A 25,360-nucleotide genomic window follows, 5' to 3' on the forward strand; every position below is an offset into this window, starting at 1 on the left:
TGTGTCTCCCTCTCTCTCTGCCCCTCCCCCATTCATGCTCTGTTTCTCTCTGTCCCAAAAAAAATAAATAAAAAACGTTGAAAAAAAAAATTAAAAAAAAAAAATGCTGGTCATGACCCACTAAGTAGATTTCAGAAGCTGCAAATTGAGTCCCAAACTGAAGCTCGAAACCCACCAAACATATCACATGATCTTGATTCAACTGGCTGCCTTCAGAGCAGCTTGGGAAGCTCGGCTAGCCTAGTGACCACACCGGCCGGCCGCTGCAGGAGTCAGCCTGGAGGCTCAAGGAAAGGCTTTTTCAGATGGGAATCAGAGGGTCTAGGTTCTGGTCTAGCTCCTTCAGTGATCAGCACCATGATCTCAAGGAAGCCACGTCAGCTTGCTGCCACACGGCCATAAAATGGAGATGGTCAGGCTTGCTCTGTGTAACTTGCAAGGCCATCCGGTATAATGATGTGCGTTAAAGTGTACGGAAACAATATTGAGTACAAAACAAGTGCCAGTTATTGTTGAATAGTCTTATTTTTCCCAATTAAAATTTAATATCAGAGGAACAACTTGGAGGGACCATTTGTTCTTTATAGAGTCGGAAAAAAGATCCTTGCATGGGCTATAATATTATGCAACTTCATAAGTGAAAATCTCAGAGTGGCATTTGTTTGTGATGTTGCAACCAGGTTTGTATTTGGGAGCTCAGCTGGGTCATCCTCACTCCTCTGCCGTTAAATACTTTTTCTGGTTACAATAGCAAGGAAGCAGCTAGGTGGTCAGTAGGCTTTTAACTCGTGAGCTTGTTTGTGCAGGAGTATGCTTTACCTGATAGTATCGGCTCTAGCCTGCTGGATTTATAAACACTAATTTCTGCTGTTTTAAAGACTTTTTATTAAAAACAACAGACATTCAGGGCACCTGGGTGGCTCAGTCGGTTAAACTTCTGACTTCAGCTCAGGTCATGATCTCACAGTTCGTGAGTTCAAGCCCCACATCAGGCTCTGTGCTGACAGCTCAGAGCCTGGAGCCTGCTTCAAATTCTGTGTTTCCCTCTCTGTCTGCTCCTCCCCCACTCATGCTCTGTCTCTTCTATCTCTCTCTTTTCTCTCTCTCAAAAATAAATAAACATTAAAAATTAAAAGAAATAAAAACAACAGACATTAAACAAATATTAACATGTTTAAAAATTATTAAGAAGGTTTAAAACAATAAACTTCTAGAGAAAATGTGGTATTTTTCTCATTGATCTTTCACTTTTTCTTTGTAACTTTCTTGTAAACTTCATCTCACACAGACATTGATTAGAATGCATCTGTTAAGTCCTGATTTCCTGTTTAGAGGCTGGTATTCTAGTCTGATATTTTCTATGCTGGTGAATTCCTATTGAGTGCCTACACATTTGCCTCTTACAGGCTAGCTTGGCCTGCTGCATTTGCTCTCCGTATCTTTTCTTTACCTTTCCGTGACTACTTTCTGATCCTTACAAGGAATGTCTACACTCACCTTTTCTAGAATTCAGTTCTCCAAAATACCCTACCTTTCACTCTGTAACAGAGGGAAAATAAAATAGTAATATAATAAGGACTGTATTTACTCCAAAGAAAAGGAAATAAATTTGACACTTTACTCTGTAAAGAGTGAAGACATTCTTTATACAGATCAGCAATACCCACACACCAACAGCCACAGCTCATAACTACCCTGTATTTTCCAAAGAAAAAATGCATAAAGTGCACAAAATTTAAGCAACTTTTTAAAGCTAGCTTTAAGCTGGTATCATGACATTTGTAGCTTATGGGTAGATAATTTCCACAGCTATTTAATAAGTTTGAGTAATATGTTTAAGACTTGAATTGAAAAAGACTGTTCAGGGGCACCTGGGTGGCCCAGTCAGTTTAGTGTCCTACTCTTGATTACAGCTCAAGTCATAATCCCAGGGTTGTGAGATCAAGCTCAGGCTTTGCACTGAGCAAGGAGTCTGCTTAAGATTCTCTCTCAGGGCGCCGGAGTGGCTCAGTCGTTTAAGTGTCCAACTTTGGCTCAGGTCATGATCTCATGCTTCGCGAATTTGAGCCCCATGTCGGGCTCTGTGCTGACAGCTGGGAGCCTAGAGACAGCTTCAGATTCTGTGTCTCCCTCTCTGTCTCTCTGCCCCTCCCCATTCACGCTCAGTCTGTCTCTCTCTCTCTCTCTTAAAAATTAAACATAAAAAAAAAATTCTCCCTCTCTCTCTCTCTCTCTCTTCGCCCCCCCACCCTTCTCACCCACTCATGCTCTCTCTCTAAAAAAGAAATTAAAATTAAATTAAATTAACTTTAGAAAAAAAAGAAATAAGAGTTTTCACACAATATTCTAATGAATAAGTGAGGCCTGGGGGTGCTGAGACATACTGAGCCTTGGGCGAAGAAAGGATGGCTGTAAAGAGGGACTGTTCTCACCTCTGCCCTCTCACTGATGACTTTTCTGGAGTGAAACAGCACCGCTAGTTCAGGAAAGGGTCTCAGTTCTCCTTCTATTGGCCAGACCCAGCTTTCACAAGCACAAAATGGGCACATTCTTGACAGATGAGAAATTAGAGCCAGATATCCTGACTCCCACATCTGTGTTTAAAATTTTTTTAATGTTTATTTATTTTTGAGAGAGAGAGAGAGAGAGGGAGAGAACAAGCGGGGGCGGGGAGGGGGGGCGGGCGTGGGGCAGAGAGAGAGGGAGACACACAGTCTGAAGCAGGCTCCAGGCTCTGAGCTTTCAGCACAGAGCCCAACATGGGGCTCGAACCCATGAACCGTGAGATCATGACCTGAGCCGAAATCAGATGCTTAACCGACTGAGCCCCCCTGGCGCCCCCCACATCTGTGTTTAGAACTTACTTGTTATGAAATGTGTGACCTTGAGAAGGTCACTTAGTTTCACTAGGTCTAAATTTATTCACCTGTAAAAAAAAAAAAAAAAGTAGAAAGGGAAAAGAGAAGAGAAGAGAAGAGAAGAGAAGAGAAGAGAAGAGAAGAGAAGAGAAGAGAAGAGAAGAGAAGATCTGCCCTGCAGGTTTAATGAAGAGTGGAACTAGCTATACAAACATGTAAACCACAGCGGGTGCTTAATCTGTATCACATTTCCTATCTTTCCCTTCCCTCTGAGCACCCCCTTTCCTAAAAACCCCAGAGGAGGGGTAGCTTGCTATCTTATGCCAACAGAAAGCAACTACTGCTAGGGCAAAAGGCAGCCGAACTTGGTTTGTGATTGACATGTCACATCCATCCATGAAGCATCCATCTAACCCAGAAAAATCAGAGGAATGCTTCGTCTCAGTTTTGAGTTGTTCCATTTACTAACTACTTAAAAATGGTAACCCATACTGCTATACTTTGGATAACTCTGAAGTTAAAGAAAACTTGCTGAAAGTGGACTTTGGGGGCAAAATATAGAATTACTGCTTCTCCTACTTGGCCTAAACCAGACACGTCATAAAGGAGGACGTAGTAAGAAGAGGGGATTTGTTTGCCAGGGATTTGGAAGACACCAGCCCTTGAGTGATCTTCACAAGTGAGGAGAGTATGAATGAGGAACATTGACTTCACAATCCAGAAAACTTGGATTCAGCTTCTCGTTGCATCATCTTATTAACTGTGTGCCCTTGAGCAAATTACTTAATCTTGCTGAGTTTTTCAGCTTATTCATGTATGAGAAGAGGAAACCACATGTGAAATGGTTAGCATGGTGCCTGGCACTTAGTAAGTGCTCAAAAAGTTGTGGGGAGGTGGGCAGGGAGGGTGGTTGACAGTGATAATTATTGGCATGAGTGGGTGCCACAGCGATGAATCTGAGGTAGCTTCTGGGTAATCACAAAAGCATGTGATGAGTTGTATTAGCTTCCTAAGGCTGCCATAACAAAGTGCCACAAACTGGGTGGCTTAGCACTACAGAAACTAATTGTCTCACAGTTCTAGAGGCTAGAAGTCTGAGGTTCAGGTGTCCACAGGGCCTCTGAATCCTGTATGAAAAGAATCCTTGCCTCTTCCAGATTCTGGTAGCCCCAGATGTTCCCTGTTTGGTAGCAGCATAGAACCGATGCTTCCATTACTGCACGTGACATTCTCCCTATTTCTCTTCACATCGTCTTCCCTCTGTGTCTGTCTCTGTGTCCAAATTCCTCCCTTTTTATAAGAATGCCAGACAGGGGTGCCTGGGTGGCTCAGTTGGTTGAGCGTCCGACTTCGGCTCAGGTCATGATCTCGCAGCTCATGGGGTCGGGCTCTGTGCTGACAGCTCAGAGTTTGGAACCTGCTGCAGATTCTGTGTCTCCCTCTCTTTCTGCCCCTGCCCTGCTCACGCTCTGTCTCTCTTTCAAAAATAAATAAACATTTAAAAAATTCTTTAATAAATACATAACGAAAAATAAAAGAATGCCAGACATATTAGATTAGGGCTCACCCTAATGATCTCACCTTAACTTGATATGACTGTAAAAGTATTGTTTCCAAGTAAGATCATAGCCTGAGGGTGTACTGGGGGTTAGGACTTCAACATATTTTTGGAGGGGACACAATTCAACATATAGTATGAGTATACAGACTTCCCAAAAGTGAATGTAACAAACCTGACCATTACTTCTGCATTTTAAAGTTTGCTGTGGTCTCTAAAAGTTGGGCAAATTATGTGCATCCTAGAGAGGCCTGATAATACCTATTCTGGTATTAGTTAGCCGAGTAGTGAACACTTCCTGCTCACAAAGGGGCCAAAGCACCTCAGATTGAAGCCTAGTGGGGAGCCCTCATTTTAAACTCATTGGGTGAAGGGCAGCCAGGAAGCATGTACAACCTCTAGGTTTCACCCCAAGGGAAATAGCCTTGCAGTCATAGATTGAACCATGTGTTCCAGGCCCATAAGGAATTAGTGTCATGGGAAAGATTTATTTTCCACTTTCTCTCCCTCCCCTGTATACATTTTTAATTTTCTGACCTTACTTCAACATTAGTTTTGGGCCAGGGAAGTATTATGAGTCTGCCTCTCCTGGATCTGAAGATGTAGGGGCTGGGAGAGAATCCTGTAAAACATTCCCTCCATCCAGGGAGTGGAGGCTCAGCCATCCAGCTGCCCCTGGGAGCCCAGGAAGGCCAGAGTTTCATGATCCTACCTCAGAGCTGCAGGTAAATCCCTAACCAAGATCCCCAGGTATGAGAAGAGCAAAAGGAACACACCAAAAGTGAAAATTGAGCATACGAGAGGTTAGATTTGTAAGTTACAATAAAAGGCATTTTAAGAAATCAGATGGATGGACTGCTGGTCACATGTAATGAACCACTGACCTAAATAAACAGTAGAAAATGCTAGAAAGTGTAGGGGGAAAATTGTTAACAAATTAGAACATTCAGGCCTTAAACTGAATGCTGTATTAGTTTCTTACAGCTGCTGTAACAAAGTACTACCTACTGGGTGGCTGAACATAACAGACAGGGTTTCCTTCTGAGGGCTGCAATGGAGTCTGTATGCCAGGTGGTTCGCTGGCGATCTTTGGCAGCTCTTAGGGTGTAGATTCATCAATCTAGTCTCTGCCTTCACATGACCTTCTCTCTTTCTGCACATAGTTTATACCCTCCATGAATATCCTTTTCTGTGTCCAAATTTCCCCCTTTTATAAGGACACCCATCATATTGGGTGAGGGCCACCCTAATGACCTCATCATAACTCGATTACCTCTTAAAGCCCCCATTTCTACATGAGATCACTTTGTGAGGTAGGGGGGAGTTAAGTCGTCAACGTATCATTTTTAAACAACACAGTTCAATCCACAAGGACTGGAAGATTTTAAATAGTTTAACACAATATTCCTTAGTTTAATTCATCAGCGATATGTGGAATAATTTCCCAGTACAGTTAAAATGCCAGCTGGCCAGAGGATATTGGGGCAATCAGGACATCTGGGTCCTCCGCTGACAGGCTGTCTGTCTAAAGCCATTCCAGTGAAAGTCAGAACCAGCTTCCACACATAGAGCTCTGAACCATCCATTCTTCACTAAGGTTGGGTGTTAAGCCAGCCCCAAAGATGAATAGAGAAGGGGATTATTTTCTTCCAGTAGGACACGTGCGTTTTCTGGCATGGGAAGATAAAGCTGTCTGATGATAAATTTCCATCTACATTTTAATGAGAAGTGACATGGATTATGAGAGTGACGGAGAAAATGAGAGATAAAAGGCATTCCATTTATTGGACATTTTTCACCACAATCCTCCCCCTCCAGCCTCCTCTCCTGAAAATGGAAAGCCAGAGAAAAGGTGGTCAACAGAAGAGGAATAAGGGAATACCAACGGAAGATAAGAATCTTCCCCTGCAGTTGTTCTGCATTTCTGAGCTTTCTCTAGTGTTAATATTTGCAATGAAAAAGAGTTTGAGGCTCTTGAGATAGAAAAGCCTTTCTGCTCAATTCTCCCATTTGTGCTTGGAAACAGCAGTCTACTTTGGAAAACATATAGGCGCAGAACCTATTTCCCATATGATGAGGAGGACAGTGATAATAATAAGTTAATAAAAATGGTTAACACTCACGTAGTACTTACTATGTGCCAAACACTGCTCTAAGCACTTTAGAAATAGTAGTTCATTTAATCCTTCAACAGTACTACAAATTAAGTACCACTACGTCCATTTTACAGATGAAAATGAGGCCAGAGAGGTTGATTCACTGGCCCAGCCACCTCCTTCCTGCCTGGGTGTGTGTATGACTGGCCCCTGGCTCCTAGCTCCATGCTGAGTAGGCTTCTGGTGGTTCCCTCGCTCTCTCCAGCTTAACACTTAACGGATGTTACTCGCTGCCTATGCTCTCACAGCTCCAACCTCTGGTCTGCGTGGGAGAATCTGGCAGCATTTGTAATATGACATCAGATTCTGCTTGATGAGCAACCTTCTCCTCCTGGCAGAGCAGGGCTGGAGAGGGTGAGAGGAGTGGTCGGCAGAGGGTCGTAGATCGTCCATGACTCTTGATCTTAAATATAACAGCACAGGAGACTAAATACCACTTTGAGTCCCACAAAGAGGCAGTGAGTGTGCCTCTTCCCCCAGTGGGAGATCTAGTCTTCCATAAAACTAGCAACTCCTCTCATCTCGTGGTGATTAATATCACATGACTTTCTTATGCCAATTAAAAGGGAATACACTCTTCTAGTGACTTTGAACTTCTCCATATCTTAACTTCTAAATCCTATCTTGTCAAGAACTGAGACCTGGAGAGAAGCAGATGTGGTGTAGTATAGTGGTGCAAAGAGCCCAAATTTGGGGCTCAGCCAGAAGGTAGCTAAAATCCTACGTGTGTTCATCTTGGACAAGTGATTTGACTTCTCTGTGTCGGCTTTGCTCATCTAGAGTGCAAGATGGGAGTAACCATGTCTACTCAACATTCTTGTAAGGATTAGATGAGATGTATCTTGTCCTTTGCCTCACATCTAGTAAGTCCGGCACAGATGGGAATTATCACCATTAAATAAGCTTCCTTGTCTTCTTAAACAGTTTGTTTGCTTCACTCATTCAAAGTCAAGGTTGGCTGGTCTAGTATATCCCCCTCTTTTTTTTTTTTTTTTTTAATCACCAGTGTTACGTTTTTTGTTTTTTTTTTTAATAGACAAAGGCCGTTGTGTTTGGCTTTTCAGCCTTAGAGATATTACCTATAACTTTAACAAGGATCATATTTAGCAGAGTTAGTTGTTAGTGGCAGCCCAGCCCCAGGGATGGGTGACATGATTCCTGGGGCCTCCTACAATCTCCCAGAGGCCTGAACACCCTTTGTGTAGAAATCCCTGGGGGAACTTGAGGACTTCAATTCTCTCTGGCAAACTTCAGAGCAACTCATCTGAGCAGAACACGATAATACTGTGACATCTTTGAGACAGAAAAACGCAGCAGTCTTGTGGTGCCTGGGTGGCTCAGTCGGTTGAGCGTCCGACTTTGGCTCAGGTCACGATCTCACTGTTCCCAAGTTCGACTCCCACGTCGGGCTCCGTGCTGACAGCTCAGAGCCGGAGTCTGTTTCAGATTCTGTGTCTCCTTCCCTGTCTCTGCCCCTCCCCCTCTTGTGCTCTGTCTCTCTCCCAAAAATAAATAAACGTTAAAAAAAATTTTTTTTGAAAAAGCAGCAGTCTGAAAAGCCCCAAATTATAGTGATGTCCTAGCTCCAAATACAAGTCACTTGGCTCCACCGAGCCTGTTTCCTCAACTGTGAGATGGGAACGATAACAGTGTCTATCTCACCAGTATTCTAAAGATCCCATTAGAATATGTACATGGTGGAAGCGTTTTGTAAATTATAAAAAGTTAGAATTGTAATCCATTATTGCTTGGATGGATCTGAGTTCGTGAGTTGGCTCTGAAAACAGCTTAGCCACTAAACAGGATGGATTAACAGGACAGCCCTGCTGACACAGATTATAACCGGGCAATGTCTCATTTTGACCGGAAGCCATTCCCAGTTGCACCGATATCATAGAAAGAGCCTGGTTTGAATGGTGGTGCGTTGTAAGAAAAGGAAGAGGGTGGTAAGCCAGGATGAGGACACCCCATGAGACAGGAGACAAGCAGAAAGACAGGAGGAACAGGGTTTTATTTTGCTCCCAGTAAAAAAAAAAAAAAAAAAAAAGGCAAATGACACTTCTAGGATCAGATTTATGCTCTAGAACTGGGACAGCCCTTCTCGAAGGTTAAGACCAGGTACTCACTGATCATACATATTCAACTCCCTGGAAGCATTCAGCTTAAAATTTCCTTGACTGTACTTCTGAGTTTCAAAACCACCCTTCCAAAAAAAAAAAAAAAAAAAAAAAGCGTTAAAAAAAATAAATATTAGGATTGTGATTTTTGGTTTGGCCTTTAAAAAAAATTTTTTTTTTTAATCCAAAACCATAATTGTGGCCTACCAAGATAGACTCTCCTCCCATACAGCGAGGATTTAATTTTTCCAGTCCCCTCCCTCGGTGCCTCTTATCCTCTTTCTCGTTTTTTGATGAACTGCACATGTTGTAGAAGCCGCTCCTGGGCCTCAGACGTGAGCGGCCCGCTCGCCACTGCCAGTGTCCTAATAAGGGAATGAACATGCTCCCGTTGCTGAGGTAAAGAGGAGTCGGGCGGCGGAGGATATTTTTGCTGATTGAGGAGGATAAGGTGTGGTTTGGCAGGTACCTCGTTGGTTTGGCTGGTTCCCGACCGAGTTTTTTTTTTTTTTTTTTTCTCTCTCTCTCTTTTTTTGTTCAGTTCGAATTCCGTAACAGGCTGTAAGAATTGTTTCCTCACGGATCCTTCGCCAAGTTTTCAGAACATCATCCTGACACAGGACGTCCGTGATAGAGAAGGAATAGGAATTTGGGGTTCTGTCATGTTTTCATCAGGGGAGGAGGTGAAATGCTCCCAGCTGCCAGGCCTGCTCCTCTAAGGGCTTGCCCACCAGCCAACGAAGATGGCATAAAATTTGATCGATTTTTTTTTTAATTTTTTAAATCTTTTATTTATTTTTGAGACAGAGAGAGAGAGAGAGAGCACAAGTGGGGGAGGGACAGAGAGAGAGGGAGACACAGAATCTGAAGCAGAGCTCAGGCTCTGAGCTGTCAGCATAGAGCCCGATGCAGGGCTCAAACTCACGAACCGCAAGTTCATGACCTGAGCCAAAGTCAGACGCTTAACCGACTGAGCCATCCAGGCGCCCCCAGACTCAGTCAAATTTGGTCAATGGAAAGAGGAAAGAATATACCACTCAGGGTATTTAACCCATGTTTAATAAAGTTAAAAAATTTTCTGCACGATATTAAGTTACGTAACACCTAGTCTCTGCTTATAAATATTGACATACCTCAATTTCAAACAAATAAAAGAAACAAAAAGAGCCTGGCGTCTAGGATCATAAGGACGAGTGTCCCCATCTGCTTCCTCTCTGATCTTGAAGTGCTTGTCCGTGGCTTCTCTCTCCACTCTTATTTGCTGAATGATTCTGCACTGCCTTATAACTGCAACTGACCCAAATTGTTCCTAAGTCACTCATTATGAATCCGTGTTTCTCAACCTGGTTGTAGACTGGAATCCTTGGAGAGCTTTAATGCCTAGATCATACCCACAGTGGGTCTGATTTAATTGGTCTAGGGCACAGCCTGGGCAGAGGGATTTTTAAAAGCCTCCCCAGGTGATTCTAAAGTGCAGCCAAGATTGAGAAGCACTACTCTGAATGCATCCTCTATTGTGTCACACAGCCCCCAGATGGCAGGGCCGGGCTCTTCTTGCTGAGGTTTTGAAACCTTTAAAGAAAATACAATATATAAATGAAACCAGTTAGACAGGTTTCTTCTCCGATTGGTAGGTTCAGTTCAGTTGCTTGAAGCCTAACAGTAGGGGATTGTGCCTTCAACCAAAATCAACTTCGAGACACATGGGTGTTGTTTATACTTTATTTCTCATGCATGTAAGATGTGAAATTCTCTGCCGAGTAGTCGAAAACCAGTGTATCCTTTTCAATGTCATAAATAATGAGGTTCTATTTGTAATGTCTTCTCTGTGTTTATGGAAGTTACCCACCCCTTGGTATTTAATTTAGTTAATAAATGCTACTTTACTTGACTTTTCTTTTAATATTAAGTCAGTTGTACACCCGGAAGTTGCGTAATGGCTATCTGTAGCCAGGATAGGATGATATGACTGAGGAATTAAAAAAAATTTTTTTTAAACCATATGTCTTCAAAAATAGAATCTGGGAGTGCAGTATCAGCATGGGGAGAAGTTTTCAATTTTGGAAGAGTCACGAATAATGTAATTTCCAGAATAACTCCTTGCTCTCAATTTTTTTTTTTTACTGGAAATTTCATTACCAAGGAAGAACAGTGATTTAGAAATTCAGGAGAGCAGCCTGAGCAAGGAATATACATTAGAAAATCATCACCTTAAAATTGACTAACAAGTTATGAGCATCGATGAGATTACCCTGGACAAGTATGGTGAGTAAGAAAAGAACAAAGCTGAGGAGGAAAGCCAATGGAGGACACAAAAGAAACTACAAAATAAGTGGTAGGCAGAGAATTCGTTTCAAAATAGAACTCTAGAGAGCACAAGCCTGTGATACAATGTCATTTTAAGGTCATGGCTACTAATGTCTGAATCAAAAATAATCAAGGGGCACCTGGGTGGCTCAGTCAGTTGAGCATCTGACTCAGTTTTGTCTCAGGTCATGATCCCACAGTCACGAGACGAGCCCTGAGTCAGGCTCCATGCTGGGCATGGAACCTACTTAAAATTCTCACTCCCTCTCCCACTGCCCCTCCTCTGCTCACGTGCAGGCTCGCTCTCTCTCCCTCTCTCAAAAATTAATTAATTAAAAAAAATCAATATAGCATTCTGAGACATTTAATAACCGAACTGAACTGGCCTTTTGGATATTTTATCAAACTAATTTAAAAAGCCTAACTCTGATATTGAATTGTAAAAGTGACAAGACAGCCCCTGATACAGCGGGATCAGCTATTTTTTTTTTTTTTGGCTGTCTCAACAATTTAGCCGATGAATTATAGAATCAGTGTTGACTAGAGCACTTGGAAATATTTCTAAAGGAATAGCTAAATCAGACTTGCTTTGTTCACCTACTTGTACTGAATTATTTTTGCTTTCCACAGACATTGCAAAAGACCAAAACCAACACTAGGCTTGGTAGTGAGAGGAGAGAGAATATAGAGAGATATGAGCAATTTACAAGGGAAGATGATACAAGAGGAGCTATGGGGGGAAACGCATACCCTAGAGCAGGAGGAAAATCCAGAACATGAGCCAAGCCAAGGCCCGTCATCTGACAAGAACAGAGACAGGCTGATGGTAGTGTGCCTATGCACACACACTCGCGCACAAGCTCTTGAAGCGGGCCAGGGTCCCAAGTCAGACTGGAAAACACCAGTTGACTCAATTTGACTTTAGCCCCTGATTATTGACTAGGTTCAAAAGTCAAGTATCTTTTGTGTCCATAACCATTTGGTTCTTCTTAACTAGGAAAACACATTTTTCAGCTCTATCTTAAAGGGATTTTCCATATGTAGTTGCAACATAATGCCACCTACAGAGAAAGTAGCATACGAATGAGAAACAGATTTATAATAAATGCATTAAAACGTTTGCATTTTGGACCAATGAGCGAAATTCTCTAGATACCTCCTCAGGCAGACGTTGGTGAGAAGGCTTTGACTAGTGGTTGCTTACAACTTCTGGTAGAAAGGAATTGAGAGAAATGTGAAAGGTTGGTGTTCTACTTCCTATATTTTTTGCTAACCCTTTTCTGTCTCCAAGCATGGCCTTGAGGCTGCCACTATCACTCGTAGGTTGGTTTCATATGCCTCTGTTCCATCACTTCCTAGTATTGAAGCTTAAACCTGAAAGATTATTTCTTCCCTTGTTGAACAATCAGGCTTCAGCTTCTAGAACTCATGGCCAGAGAACAAGCCCCACGGCCCATGCAGCATGGCAGCAGGCATAGCCAGGTTTTCACAAGCCAGTATGGAGCATCTGCCTTCTTAGCAACCCACAAAGCTTATGAATATGCTTGTGGAGAATGGCCCCATTGTTTGTGCTTTCGTTGAAAAAACACGTGCACCTTTGAAACACAGTTTGGGGTAGCCTTCTCCCACTAATAAAGCTTTAATAACTTTAAACATCATATTTTCAGTAAATACTCATGAGCCTGGTATAGAATTGTTGGTCTTTCCCTGTTCATGAAACTGAGTCACATTTCATTGACCTGTCCTTTTGGGCACCATTTTTGTTCTGTTTTTGACTCTAGAACTTTTATAAATGACACCGGGTTGGCCTAGTTGTCCTTTCCATGTCTGACTCAGACAAATCCATGTGAACTCAGGCAGTTCACCTCACATTCAAGGAACTGAATTAGCTTTCATCATTGTGAATTAGCCTTCACAATTGCCATTACTCAGTGTCTTATACCATATGCCTTTCTTGAATTCAATTACTAAAAAAAAAAAAAAAAAAATGCTTTATGCAAGGCACATTGGGGAGGAGGGCTAAAAATGTGTATAGAACCTAATCCTTGCTTTCAACAAGCATGACATGAGAGATAAAATGATACACAAATGACAACAAGGCAATATATGACCAATATCTGAAATGGCAACAAAGATTTCACAGGAGGGCAAGAGTTCCTTCCAGTTGACATCCATCGTGTCTAGTAAGATATCTCAGAAAAGTGTAGCATTTGAGCTGGCCTTGAAAGGTAGAGAAGATTACTCTGGGTAAAGGTGGAGAGGACACAAAAGCATTGTAAGTAGAAGCTTGATCAAAGGAAAGAAAGCAAGAGAGTATAAAATGAAGTTAAAAGAACAGGAAATGAAGCTTGACTAATAATAATAATGCTTTCAGGCACTGGCACCTTCACTCGGTCCATCTTTCCAACCACATATGACTGGTCCTGAGGGAAGAGCAAGAGTTCCACCCCCAGAGGGGAGGACACCCCCTGCCTTTTCACATACTATGACTCCTTCCAGTTTACTTATAACTGGGGAAGTGGATTTACAGATGATCTAGCTTACCTCATTTAAACTACCTTCACAAAATGGACTTGGATTTCTGAACTGAGAAGCATTTCCGCAGAGGCACCTGGCTCAGTCCGTAGAGCATGTGACTCTTGACCTCCAGGTTGTGAGTTAGAGTCCCACACTGGGCACAAAATTTACTTCAAAAAAGAAAAAAAGAATTTCTGCAGAAGCTGCAGATTGAAGGTAATACTAATCCTGCGAGCCCACGGAGACTACAAGAACGTGCTGGAGCTGTCACTAATGCTGTGAGCGTGTATGAGTGCTGGCTTCCTCAGCCACACACATCACGTGTTCCTTTCAGTGAAGGTGAATTTTCAACAGCGAGGGGGATGTAATTGCTTTTCAGAAAAACTCATGTAGGGGAGAGGTCTTTTGGAATATGACCCCATTGTTTTGTGATTTCGTTGTTGAAAAGATGTGAACATGTAACCTATCAGGAGTATCAGAGCTTCGTACCTCACCTTGGAAACACTTTCTAATCTATTTTAAAATTTGAAGAATTTTTTAAATAATTTGAAGAAAATTTGAAAAATTAGATTTGAAGCTGTTTGTTAAAAAGGTAAAACTAAAAACACCTTGGGATTACTCTGAATGAACAACTGGTTGACATCAGGACAGACATAAATTTTCTAGGCAAATTTCATAAAAACAAAACAAAACTGCACGGTTGGTGGGGGAGGTTGAATATATTCATATCATGCTTCAAAATGCCAAGCCAATGATATGTTCTTTCCATGTGAATCTACATATCTTTTTTTTAATGCTTATTTGTTTTTGAGAGAGAGAGACAGAGACAGAGCATGAGCGGGGGAGGGGCAGAGAGAGAGAGAGGGAGACACAGAATCTAAACCAGACTCCAGGCTCTGAACTGTCAGCACAGAGCCCGACGCAGGGCTCAAACTCACAAACCAAGAGATCATGATCTGAGCCAAAGTTGGACGCTTAACTGACTGAGCCACCCAGGTCCCCCAAATCTATATATCTTTTAAGGGCTCTTTAAAAAATGAAATTTTGACTGTCATTTAAGACCAAGTATCAAAATAAATTGAACTAAAAGCCAGACCTTCAAATTACTGATCACAATTTGTTAAACCAAGAGTTTTCAAAAAGGATTTTATGAACATTAAAAAATTAAACATTACTTATTGGGGTTTTTTTGTTTTGTTCTACCCTTTTAAAATTTCTGTTTGTGTTATATAAATGTATAAACACTTAGGAAAGCACTATAAATAAATGAATGTGTGTGTGTGTGTGTGTGTGTGTGTGTGCTTAATTTTTTAACTGATAGGAGTACACGATAAAAATTTTTGAGACTGTTGGCTTAGATCTGGAATCAGTAAACTTTTTTTGTGAAGGGCTAGATAGTATGTTTTCAAATTTGTGGCAAATAAGCCCTCTGTCATAATTACTCAACTCTGGAATTGACGTGTGAAAGCAGCCATAGACAGTATGGGCATGGCTACATTCCAATAAAACTTTATTTACAAAAACAGAATGTGGACTGATTGGTCCTTGGGCCATAGTTTGTCAGGCCCTGGCTTAGATGACTGAAGCTATTTGTTAATCTACAGAAAGCTCATACAGTGTCTTTGGTTAGAAAGAAAACAGTGATGGGAACTAAAAGACCTGCATCTCATCTTGATTTTGTAATTACTTCCGTGAATCAGTTCACCTCTTAGACCCTAGGTTTCCACATATATAATGTGAATCTTGGATTGAAAATACCCTCCAAAATCCCTTCTAGTTTCCTTACTTATGCTATGGTCCTAATATCTCACCACCTTGCCACAGTAGTGGATTTTACCTAGGATCTGATTTACAAACAGAATAGGTGAAAATCTGACTTAACTCTGTGGGCAAAGTGAGTACAAGACAGTGGAGAAGGTGGCCAAAATAAGAAAGGACAAAAATGCCATTCTAAAAACTTGCAAGTTCATAGCTTATCGCTCTTGAAGGATCCTTTATAGTGCTACTGTTGTAAATGATTGTCGGATTTGCTGAACAAAGTAGTCTCCTCCTGCAGCTAAGATTTATGGAGCCCTTGATATTGGGTTGCTGGCCCTTTATTTCTTGGGAAAGCTGCAGAGTGAATGAAATACCTGGAGTGGAGACTAAAGCTAGGAAATCCTCCCTGTGTGCTGCCTAGGGTCACTGCCATGGAGGGAGCCTCTCTCCTTAAGCTTTATAAAATGTTTGGTTTACTCTTTCAGTTATTAGGAGCTGGCCTGTGTATGCCAAGCACAATTGGAGCTTCACTAATGCCCTTCATGCACTCCCAGCCCCGGCCAGACTGAATTGTTTGCTTTTCCATGTCCATATTTCCTGACTCTGCAACCTTGCCATTTGAGCTCTGTGTGCATGTGGAAAGGGCCTCTTCCATTGCCCCCATCCCCCAGTCCTAAAAGATACCACTTGCCCTGTGAAGCCTTCTCTGATCCCTCAGCTGGAGGTATCTTCTTCTTCCTCTAAACTTGAGATCATTGTACCAGTAAGTGTCCTCTGATATTTACCCCATTTTTCTGCTGTTACATTTCCGTACCAGATTAGAAACTCCTTGCAGGAGTTTAATTCGCCTTGGTTTCTACTTTCAGTGGCTTGACCAGAGTAGGTGCTCAGTAAATTCGCTGTTGAATGGACATGCCAATTCTGGCCACCCCAGTGTCAGGTTGCAGTTTCCTACTACCCCCAGTTAAGACTCTACCTTTGTATCTGGCACAGCCCCACCATGTCATCCTCAGAATCTCGGCCCCTCATGCAGCCCCTTTTGCTTCCCAGACTTCCCTACCCTGATGTACCCCCCTGAATTTAACTGGCCTCCCCTCAAAGTTTAGGTTCCACATGGATCACCACTTTGGGGAGAGGGATGTACACGAGATTTGAAACCTATAAGCCAATGCCAGTGCTATAACTTTGTAATTTCTTGTGAGAAAATCTGATATGTGCAGAGTAAAGTCAGTTATCTCCCCTACTGAAGCAGTGCTTCCTGAACCAGGGAACAGTTTTAAGGAACTAGTCAGAAGACAGCATAAGCCTTGTTGGTTGATAATCTATTGTTGGGATAGAAGTCTGCTGGTATGCGACAGATCCCCTTGAGTAATTTAAGTGTTGTACGAAAATGCCTCCAGTGCCCACGTCTCCCTCTCTCAGAGCCCTTGGCTGTCCTATTCTTAAGCTGTTTGTGATTCTGATTCAGTTAACACACACAAATATAGGTGCTTCGTTATTTAATATTCCTCTGTTAAAATATTCTCATTTATATAGGGGTCTTCTGTGAACTCAAAGGGAGTCTTTAAGTTTGGAAGGTTTTTATTTGGTTTGGTTTGTTCAGGCTGGCTTTTAACCAAGTCAAAACAAATAGGTGTTTGCTTTTTTCCCTCTGCAGTGAGCAGGCCCGGTGTTAGGTAAGGTTTCTGTTGACTTAGGAAGATGATCCCCCAAGTGTAGGGCAAACTCCTTGACTTCTTTTCCCAACAGTAGGGAGGTTGGACCCATTAGCAATGGTTGGCTCCCAAGTCCCCCTGCAAGTATAAATGTTCTTTCCAAAGGGCCAAACATCCAGGATTTGGCCCGTCATTTTCCATTTCCTGTCTCCACTCAAGGTTTGTCTTTCTATTTGCTACCACTTGTAAACAAAACTTTGCAGTTCTAGCACTTGGAGGGGAGCTATGAGCCAGCTGGATGTTAGGTGACTTTGTGCAATACCTCTGGAGTCAGGGAGGAAGTAATCACCCCCAAAATATGCTTTCTTGTTAAAGTGACAGTCACATATTTCAGCAGAAGTGCTAGAAACAATGCTCCGGTGTCATATTTATCAGTATAGTGGAGCTTTCTCTGGACAAAAGCGGTGGGGGGCTGGGGGGGGGCGGGGGGTGGTGGAGGAGATGGGAGGCTGTGCCACCGGAATGGAAAGAAATGGATCCAACAGAGAGTGCCGGGAAAGAGGAAATGAACAGTAAATCTTTTTCCAATTAAGAAAAATGAGTGTGGAAGCAGAAAAGCTCCAGAGGGTACTTTTGGGGGAGGAGAGGATCATAAAAGGCCTGTTATGAAAATCCATTACCCATAAATTTTCCTGCAGTAAGCACTGCCTGTCTAGCGAGGATGCTGAGAGTCCTCTCAGCTGACACAGGACATGTGACTCCAGTTAGCAGTATCCACACGCCATGTCCCATTTCCGTCGGCAGGTCTGCAATACCGCTTTCCCCTGACAGGGATTCCCTTTAATTAGTCACAGGTTCATAATCTCCACTTAAGGACATCTTGTTTTTGTTTTTCCAGTAAGTTTATTCCTTTTGTCAAATGTTTACCAGCGTGATAGCAGCACCGTACTTTTGAAGCTCCACCACGTGAAATGATGGACCTTTGTACCACGTCACACAAATACTTCGAATTTGGGGGTGAGACTTGAACTTCTAGGTCACGCTAAATTTAAGACTCCTCTAAAATGGGTTCCTAGTTTTACATTCACAGATGGAAAGGGGAGTTTCTGCTCCTGGGATGTTAAGTCTTTGACTATGAAGAGAACCCGCTTGGATATGTATCTGTGGTCAGATGCAGTTACTCCAAGTTGGCCAGTGGGAGTGTGGGGGTCTCCCTGCAGCCTGCTCTGAGGCAGTGGTTCAGAACGCCAGCTGTACATCCGGGGCCAGACCTATATGCCAAAGAAAGAACCAGCAAAATGTAGTGTTCCCAGTCATAGACACCCTCCGTCTGAATTGGTTTAACATGTTGTACTTGAAAAAAAATTAAGCGCAAGCTTGATTGTCCACATCTACTGTGCGCATTAAAGCAAGATTGTTCTTTAATAGGTACAGTGGTCAGGAAACAGCCCCAAATCAGCTTTTACTTTTGATTGGCAACATTTTTAAAAGCCTACATTTATTAATGACCATATTTATTTAAGGTTCTTATTATGTAAGATTTCTTATTAGACAAAGAATACTACGCTGACGATGAAGAAAAGGTAATATTTATGAAAACACAGTAAGTGGGTTTATCTCTGTTAGCCATGTTTTATACCACTTGAATAAGAGTTGAAAGAGAGGAAAGTTTGGTTAGTTTAATTCTCTAAGTGACCACTTAAACATTTCTTTTACTCCTTTTCATTCATTTTGACCAAGGTTTAACTTGAATAACCAAGTGAGGAGCAAAACAGATCTTCTCCATCATCAACCCACTTTCCACACCTACACTTTCTAAACATTTATAAAGGAAACAGTTATCTGTTTGTATCTGACCGAGCTTATTGTTTTAACAGAGTGGGACAGCGGGGAGGGTGCAAATGCAGTCCTGTTTGTGACAAATTAAAGAGATTTTAGTTTAACCTCAGGAAGCTGTCATGGAATTATTCCTCCAAAATCTGTACTAAATAGGTTTGACAGATGCTTTCTTCCTTTCAAAATAAAAATAGCAATTCTGTAAGAAAGTAAATCCAGATTCTATTCATTTATTTCTACTGCATATCACTAACCACTTATGGACTTTCAAAAAGAAAATGGTACCAACTGCATGAAGAATTAGATATTAACCCCAGTCTCAAGATATATTTTGGAAACGCTGTGCCTCGTCTATCATTATAAACTACAGCCATTCATAGAAGCCCAGATCAATCTCAGAAACACATAGTTTTATGAAAGAAACCAATCATAGAATGCATATAGGATGATTATGTAAAGTTGTAAGAAGGCAAAACTAAAAAATAAATTTCTTAGGGATGCATACCTTGGGAGTAAAACTACAAAGCAAAGTAAGAGAATAATTAAAATAATCCAAAATTTGGGTCAGAGGTTATTTGTAGGTATTTAAAAATAGATAGAAGGGTGCCTGGGTGGCTCAGTCAGCTGAGTGTCTGACTTCTGATTTCAGCTCAGGTCATGATCCCAGGGTGGTAGGATCGAGCCTCACCTCGGGCTCCGCACTGAGCGTGGAGTTTACTTCGAACTCTCTCTCTCTCTCTCTCTCTCTCTCTCTCTCTCTCTCTCTCAAATAAAAACATAGAGGTGCCTGGGTGGCTCCCTTGGTTAAGTGTCTGAGTTCGATCTCATGGTTCACGAGTTCAAGCCCTGTGTTGGGCTCTGTGCTGACAGCTCAGAGCCTGGAGCCTGCTTCGGATTCTGTGGCTCCCTGTCTCTCTCTGCTCCTCCCCCACTCACACTCTGTCTTTCTCACTCTCTCTCAAAAATAAATAGACATGAAAAAAAGAATAATAAAATAAAAAAATAAAGTAATCATGTATTATACATAGTAGACACTCATTTACAGGTACGAGATATGTTATGTTAAACATCTGCTTAATTTAAAATATTGATTCCAAACAATTAGAATCCATATTTTAAAAAATTCCTGTGACTACCTGCATCGATTTAGAAATGAGTCTCTAAACTTAGGGGTCTGCAGACCATAGGGCAGGACCATTCTGGGAACTGTGTTCCCATAAGCCCTAAGTTAGCCATACAACCCAAGTCAGAATCAGAACTTACAGCACTCCCAGGTCTCTTCTAACCATACACGATCAGTCAGACCTGATGTATTTATTCAATAGGACATTGCAATCATAATGATGCTAAGAATCAGCTAGCTGCAGTAGTGTGCACAGACAAGTGAAGAGGTTTTTCTTTCACTGTCTGAGGTTTTTTTCTCCTGTGCAGCACATGTTTCCCCATCATGGTCTGTGGTTATAAAATGCATGTGATTATGGAATGTCACCGTTGTATAAAGCGTATGGAAGGCAGGTGGTGATAGCTTGCATCGAGGACATATATAAGAACACTAAAGGCGGGGGGTCCTGGTTGGCTCAGTCGGTTAAGCATCAGATCCTGGTTTCGGTTCAGGTCATGACCTCACAGTTCCTGAGATCGAGCCCCACATCAGGCTCTGTGCTGTCAGTGCTGAGCCTGCTTGGGATTCTCTCTCTCCCTCTCTTTCTACCCCTCCCCTGCTCGCACGTGCATGCTCTCTATCAAAATAAATAAATAAACTTAAAAAGAAAAAACACTAAGTGATGTGGGCACACAATTTTACTATTGGGATCCAAAACTTCTGGTTGGTATGCAAACTTTAGTAATTCTCAAAAGCTGGGCGGGGGGGGGGGGCAGGTAGAGATGGGGTGGGAGAAGGGAAATAGATGGAATAGAGCATACCTCTCTTCCTGGGTAAATTCCTTCAGAGTAATATACTATTCCCATATATGCCCTCACCCTAGCAAAAGGCATACCACTGATATAGCAATGAATTATACAATGAAATTCAGCTTATTTTTACCTTCTTTCCCTACCAAAAAAGAAATATATATACATATATATAATATAAATATATACATACATAAAATAAATAATAAATTAAAATATATAATATATAAATGATAGATTAAAATATTTGTAAATATATATACTCTAAATCAAAGGAACTTTCTTTCATTCTATCATATATTAATTACTAACCAACCAATTGACTATTAGCTATTAATCCATTTCTAAACATATTCTGCCTTGAAAAAATATTTTTATTTTCTTGATTTTTCTTCTCCATTGTCATTTTTAATGCCTTTCTTTAAGGAATTCAAGAGAAGAACATTCAGAATTGGGCTTTATGTGCATTAAGTGAAACCACAACATTTTTTCAGACACCACATACAAACAAAATCATATTTAAGAGCCTGGAATGTTGCTATAAACCTCTTAACTTTCAAACATACAGTAAATCTGCAGGGCAAATATGAGTCATTTCAGTAGCATGGTCTTTCCCTCCTGATCACAGCATTGCCTGAGATTTTGCTAAGAGCTTTTGAGCAGTTCACAGAGCTGACTGGATACGTTTAAAGAATCTGCTTGCATTTTATATTCTGAAAGAAAATCACCAGGGTTTTTGGTACATGAAAAAGAATAATGAAAGTATGTATGAGTCATCTTGTCTCCTAATAGTTGATGAGTACATTTTCAACCCACATGAGGTTTTAACTCTTTAAGTTGGATCCCATATTAAGACCCAGGTTAAGACAATGACCTTAGCAGAACCAAGAACGAGGGAAATCAGAGAAAAGTAATTGACTAAGAAGTTGTTTTTCCTTGGGGTCTTCTCCTGGGTCTGGCCTATGTGGGGAGTGCAGAGCTACAGAAACCTGGGGATAGGACCGTGTTGGGGTTGAGTGTCTCAGTTACAACCTAGAATCGCCCTCTCAACCAGAGCTACCTTCTGTTGAACAGCTCCTTATATGAAAGTGAAAGTCGTGTAGGATGCAGGGAGGGGAGAGCGGATCTGAGGGTTCAGCCAACTATCTACTGGCCTACAAGTTATTGTGAATTTGCAAACAGCCAACTACTGGTAGGATTCCTTCTTTAAGGTGGTGAATTTATTCAGTCTGCTGGAACTTGAGATGCAGCATTCTCTTTTTAAAATATAGGAATGTGGCACAGACAGTTAAGGAAAACACAGAGGCTTGGAAACTGATCTGAACGGGAACCTCTCTAAATCTTTAGTAAATAGTGCTCCCTTTTGCAGCACATATACTAAAACTACAATTATATAGAGAAGACTAGCATGGCCTCGCACAAGGAACATGAAGCGTTCCATATTAAAAACAAGCAAAAAAGTCTGAAATAAATAGGCCTCATCTTAGTGCCTTGAGCCTTTTATTTTCTCTTTAGTTTTCCTCACTTTACCTGTGGGTCTGTGTATGTATCTGCATGTGTGCTTATCAAGCATGAGGAATGTTGAAAACAAAAAAGGGTTAGGGGCGCCTGGTGACTCAGTTGGTTGAGCGTCTGACTTCAGCTCAGGTCATGATCTCACAGTTCATAGGTTCAAGCCCCATGTCAGGTTCTGTGCTAACAGCTAGAAACCTGGAGTCTGCTTCAGATTTTGTGTCTCCTTCTCTCTCCCTCCCTCCCCCACCTCTGAAAAATAAATAAACATTAAAAAAAATTTTATTAAAAAAAAGTTTGAAGGTGACAATTCAAAGTCTGCTCATTGGTGCTCTTGTAATCTCTTTCTGTACCCCAGTGGTTCTCTAGTGGTGAAGTTATTGATAGAGATTCCCAGGGGCACCTGGGTGGCTCAGTCAGTTGAACATCTGACTTCAACTCAGTTTTGTGGTTCATGAGTTCTAGACCCACATTGGGCTTGCTGCTGTCAGTGCAGAGCCCGCTTTGGATCCTCTGGTCCTCTGTTCCTTTTATGCTCTCTCAAGAATAAATAAACATGGAAGGAAGGAAGGAAGGAAGGAAGGAAGGAAGGAAGGAAGGAAGGAAAGGGAGATAAAGAGATTCCAAGATTCATATCCACACCAAGTATTTTCTGTAGTCTATTGTTTGATAAATAGCTACTTCAGGTATGAAAGACTATTCTTCAGATATATATAAATGCAGTGGTTTATAAGATACAGATTACCTTTTATGTATTGAATTTATAGACACTTTATACAGCATTTTATTAGTAAATAACAAAAATATGAGCAATTGTCATAATATCTTAATGTTTCTTGATATTTTAAAAGGATCCACATTCTTAAAATGTTAGAAACCACTGCTATACAAGATAGAGAAGATTCAATATTTTCTCTGGCCCTATCAGTTAGCAGTGGACTGTCTTAATGTATGTTGATCTGACTTGGTCATTTGAGGGGAAAGAGCATGGGAACTGTCACTAGGAGCAACTTGGAACTACTGTGAAGACCGATCCCACAGAATCTTTTATTTAAAAAAAATTTTTTTAACGTTTATTTATTTTTGAGAGGGAGAAACAGAGCGCAGGCAGGGGAGCAGCAGAGAGAGAGGGAGACACAGAATCTGAAGCAGCTCCAGGCTCTGAGCTGTCAGCACAGAGCCCGATGCAGGGCTCAAACCCGTGAACTGGTAGGTCAAGACCTGAGCCACTCAGGCACCCCAGAATCTTAAATTTAAATGAACATATACTATTCCACTTCCCAGTATCTGCCCTATAAAAACACAGGGGTACAACAGTGCTGTATCCAATAGAGAAAAACTAGGAAAAATCCAAATGTAGGGCAATAGGAAATGGTTAAATAAACTGGGATCCTGTATAGTAGATGACTGAGAATAAGTTATATCTTGGTGAACTGATTTAGAAAATCATCAAATATATTATTAAATTTTTTTGAATTGCAAAATAATTATATATACCATGTATGTAAAAAAAAAAATACAATAGCAAGATTGCACATCCAAACTTGATTAACTGTGTGGCTAACCAGAGTAGTATTGTGACTATCAACATAAAATAAGTAAATTTGTACTCATTATAGACTCACCCATGCTTCTTTTTCATTCTCTCCAGGTCTCTAATCCTAAACATGTAATGAAGTCAACTCCCTCCCCCTCCATAAAAAATGGTTACTGCTTTTTCTTATTTTATTTTTGAACATGATGTCCTGATAAGAGATCTTGTTTTGTTAATAAAATACATTGCCAGCATTTTTACTTGAAAACTTTAAGGATGTACTGTGGTCTTAACTCAGAAAGTAGCAAAATGGAAAAAAAGACAAAATGAAAGGAGATAGGGGTAATGCTCTTCAAACTGTGGGGAACACAGGGTGAAAACAAAATGAAACAGCCTATACTGTAGGTGAAATTCTAAGAATTTTGTCAATGTTGTGCAAGTCTTGAGAAATATTTTATGGGGACGAGAGGGTGAGAGGAGCCCAGGGGCAAGATGAAAACTAGTGCCTCGCCCCAGTGTCTTACTATGGAAGCTTCCCCACTTCCTCTTTCTCTCATCTAGTATACACTGAGACCCTGGCCCGTCCAAATGTAGACCCCGATTCTCAGTGATTTCCTTATGTGCCATTCTTCAGTACTTCTTTTTGTTTGCACTTTCTGTCTAAAAGGCACGGCATGTAACATGATTATCTTGTTACTTGGATATACTGAGGCTCTTGAGCTCTAGCGGTAAAAACTTAAAACGTCTTTGGTGCGAAAGCCACAGCATTCCAAGAAAGTTTTCCCACTTCAGAATCCTGTTTTTTCTTTTAACACCAGAGACTTTAAGCTGGTGGTTCTGGGAATGAAAGAAAGGCCAGCCCTCTCTACTTTTTTCATACCACTGACACAATCAAATAACATCATGTAATTTTTATGGACTTCTGAGATTTTTTAACACGTATTCACACACACACACACACACACACACACACACACACACACACTCCTTTCCAAATATTTGATGAGCCATTTTGCTACCAACAGCACTGGCCTTCCTGCAGCAGAGCCGATCATATTATCACGAGGTGCTTTCCAAGAGATGAGCGAAGGTAGTTAGCAAGAAACAAAGCATAGTACTCCAGAGTAAACCTGCTTCCACCCAGCGTGGAAATGATGTATGCTGGCCAATCAGAAATTTTTATTTAATAGAGGTGCCTTAGCTATCATTTGGGAATTACCAGTATTTTAGAAGAATAGATCGGGGTCGCCTGGGTGGCTCAGTTGGTTAAGCATCCGACTTCGGTTCAGGTCATGGTCTCACGGTCTGTGAGTTCGAGCCTCGTGTCAGGCTGTGTGCTGACAGCTCAGAGCCTGGAGCCTGCTTTGGATTCTGTGTCTCCGTCTCTCTCTCTCTCTCTCTCTCTCTCTCTCTCTCTCTCTCTCAAAAACAAACATTAAAAAAAAATTTTTAAAGAAGAATGGATTTCAACAAAATGGTTAAATCTCCAGTAAACATAGTTTAATCGTTCTCAGATGATTCAGGGGAATCATGAGTCCCACATTCCCAAGACATCTGGGAACGGTGGTTGTCTCTGCAGAGTGCAGAACACCATTAGACTGGTCAGTGCCGGCATCTGGTGAGGTTTCACAGAAGGAACAA

General features: G+C 41.4%; 1 protein-coding gene and 1 pseudogene across 8 annotated transcripts in view; both read left to right on the top strand.

Annotated features, from left to right (window-relative positions):
* Positions 1-25,360, top strand: part of CALD1 (caldesmon 1) — a 188,809-nt gene that overhangs the window by 119,781 nt on the left and 43,668 nt on the right. The window lies entirely within an intron of this gene.
* Positions 22,027-22,120, top strand: LOC124525236 (uncharacterized; annotated as a pseudogene).

Source organism: Lynx rufus, unplaced genomic scaffold (assembly GCF_022079265.1).
Source record: "Lynx rufus isolate CCGP_SWC_20201006 ecotype Redwood Valley unplaced genomic scaffold, mLynRuf1.p SCAF_4, whole genome shotgun sequence".
NCBI classification, from domain to species: domain Eukaryota; kingdom Metazoa; phylum Chordata; class Mammalia; order Carnivora; family Felidae; genus Lynx; species Lynx rufus.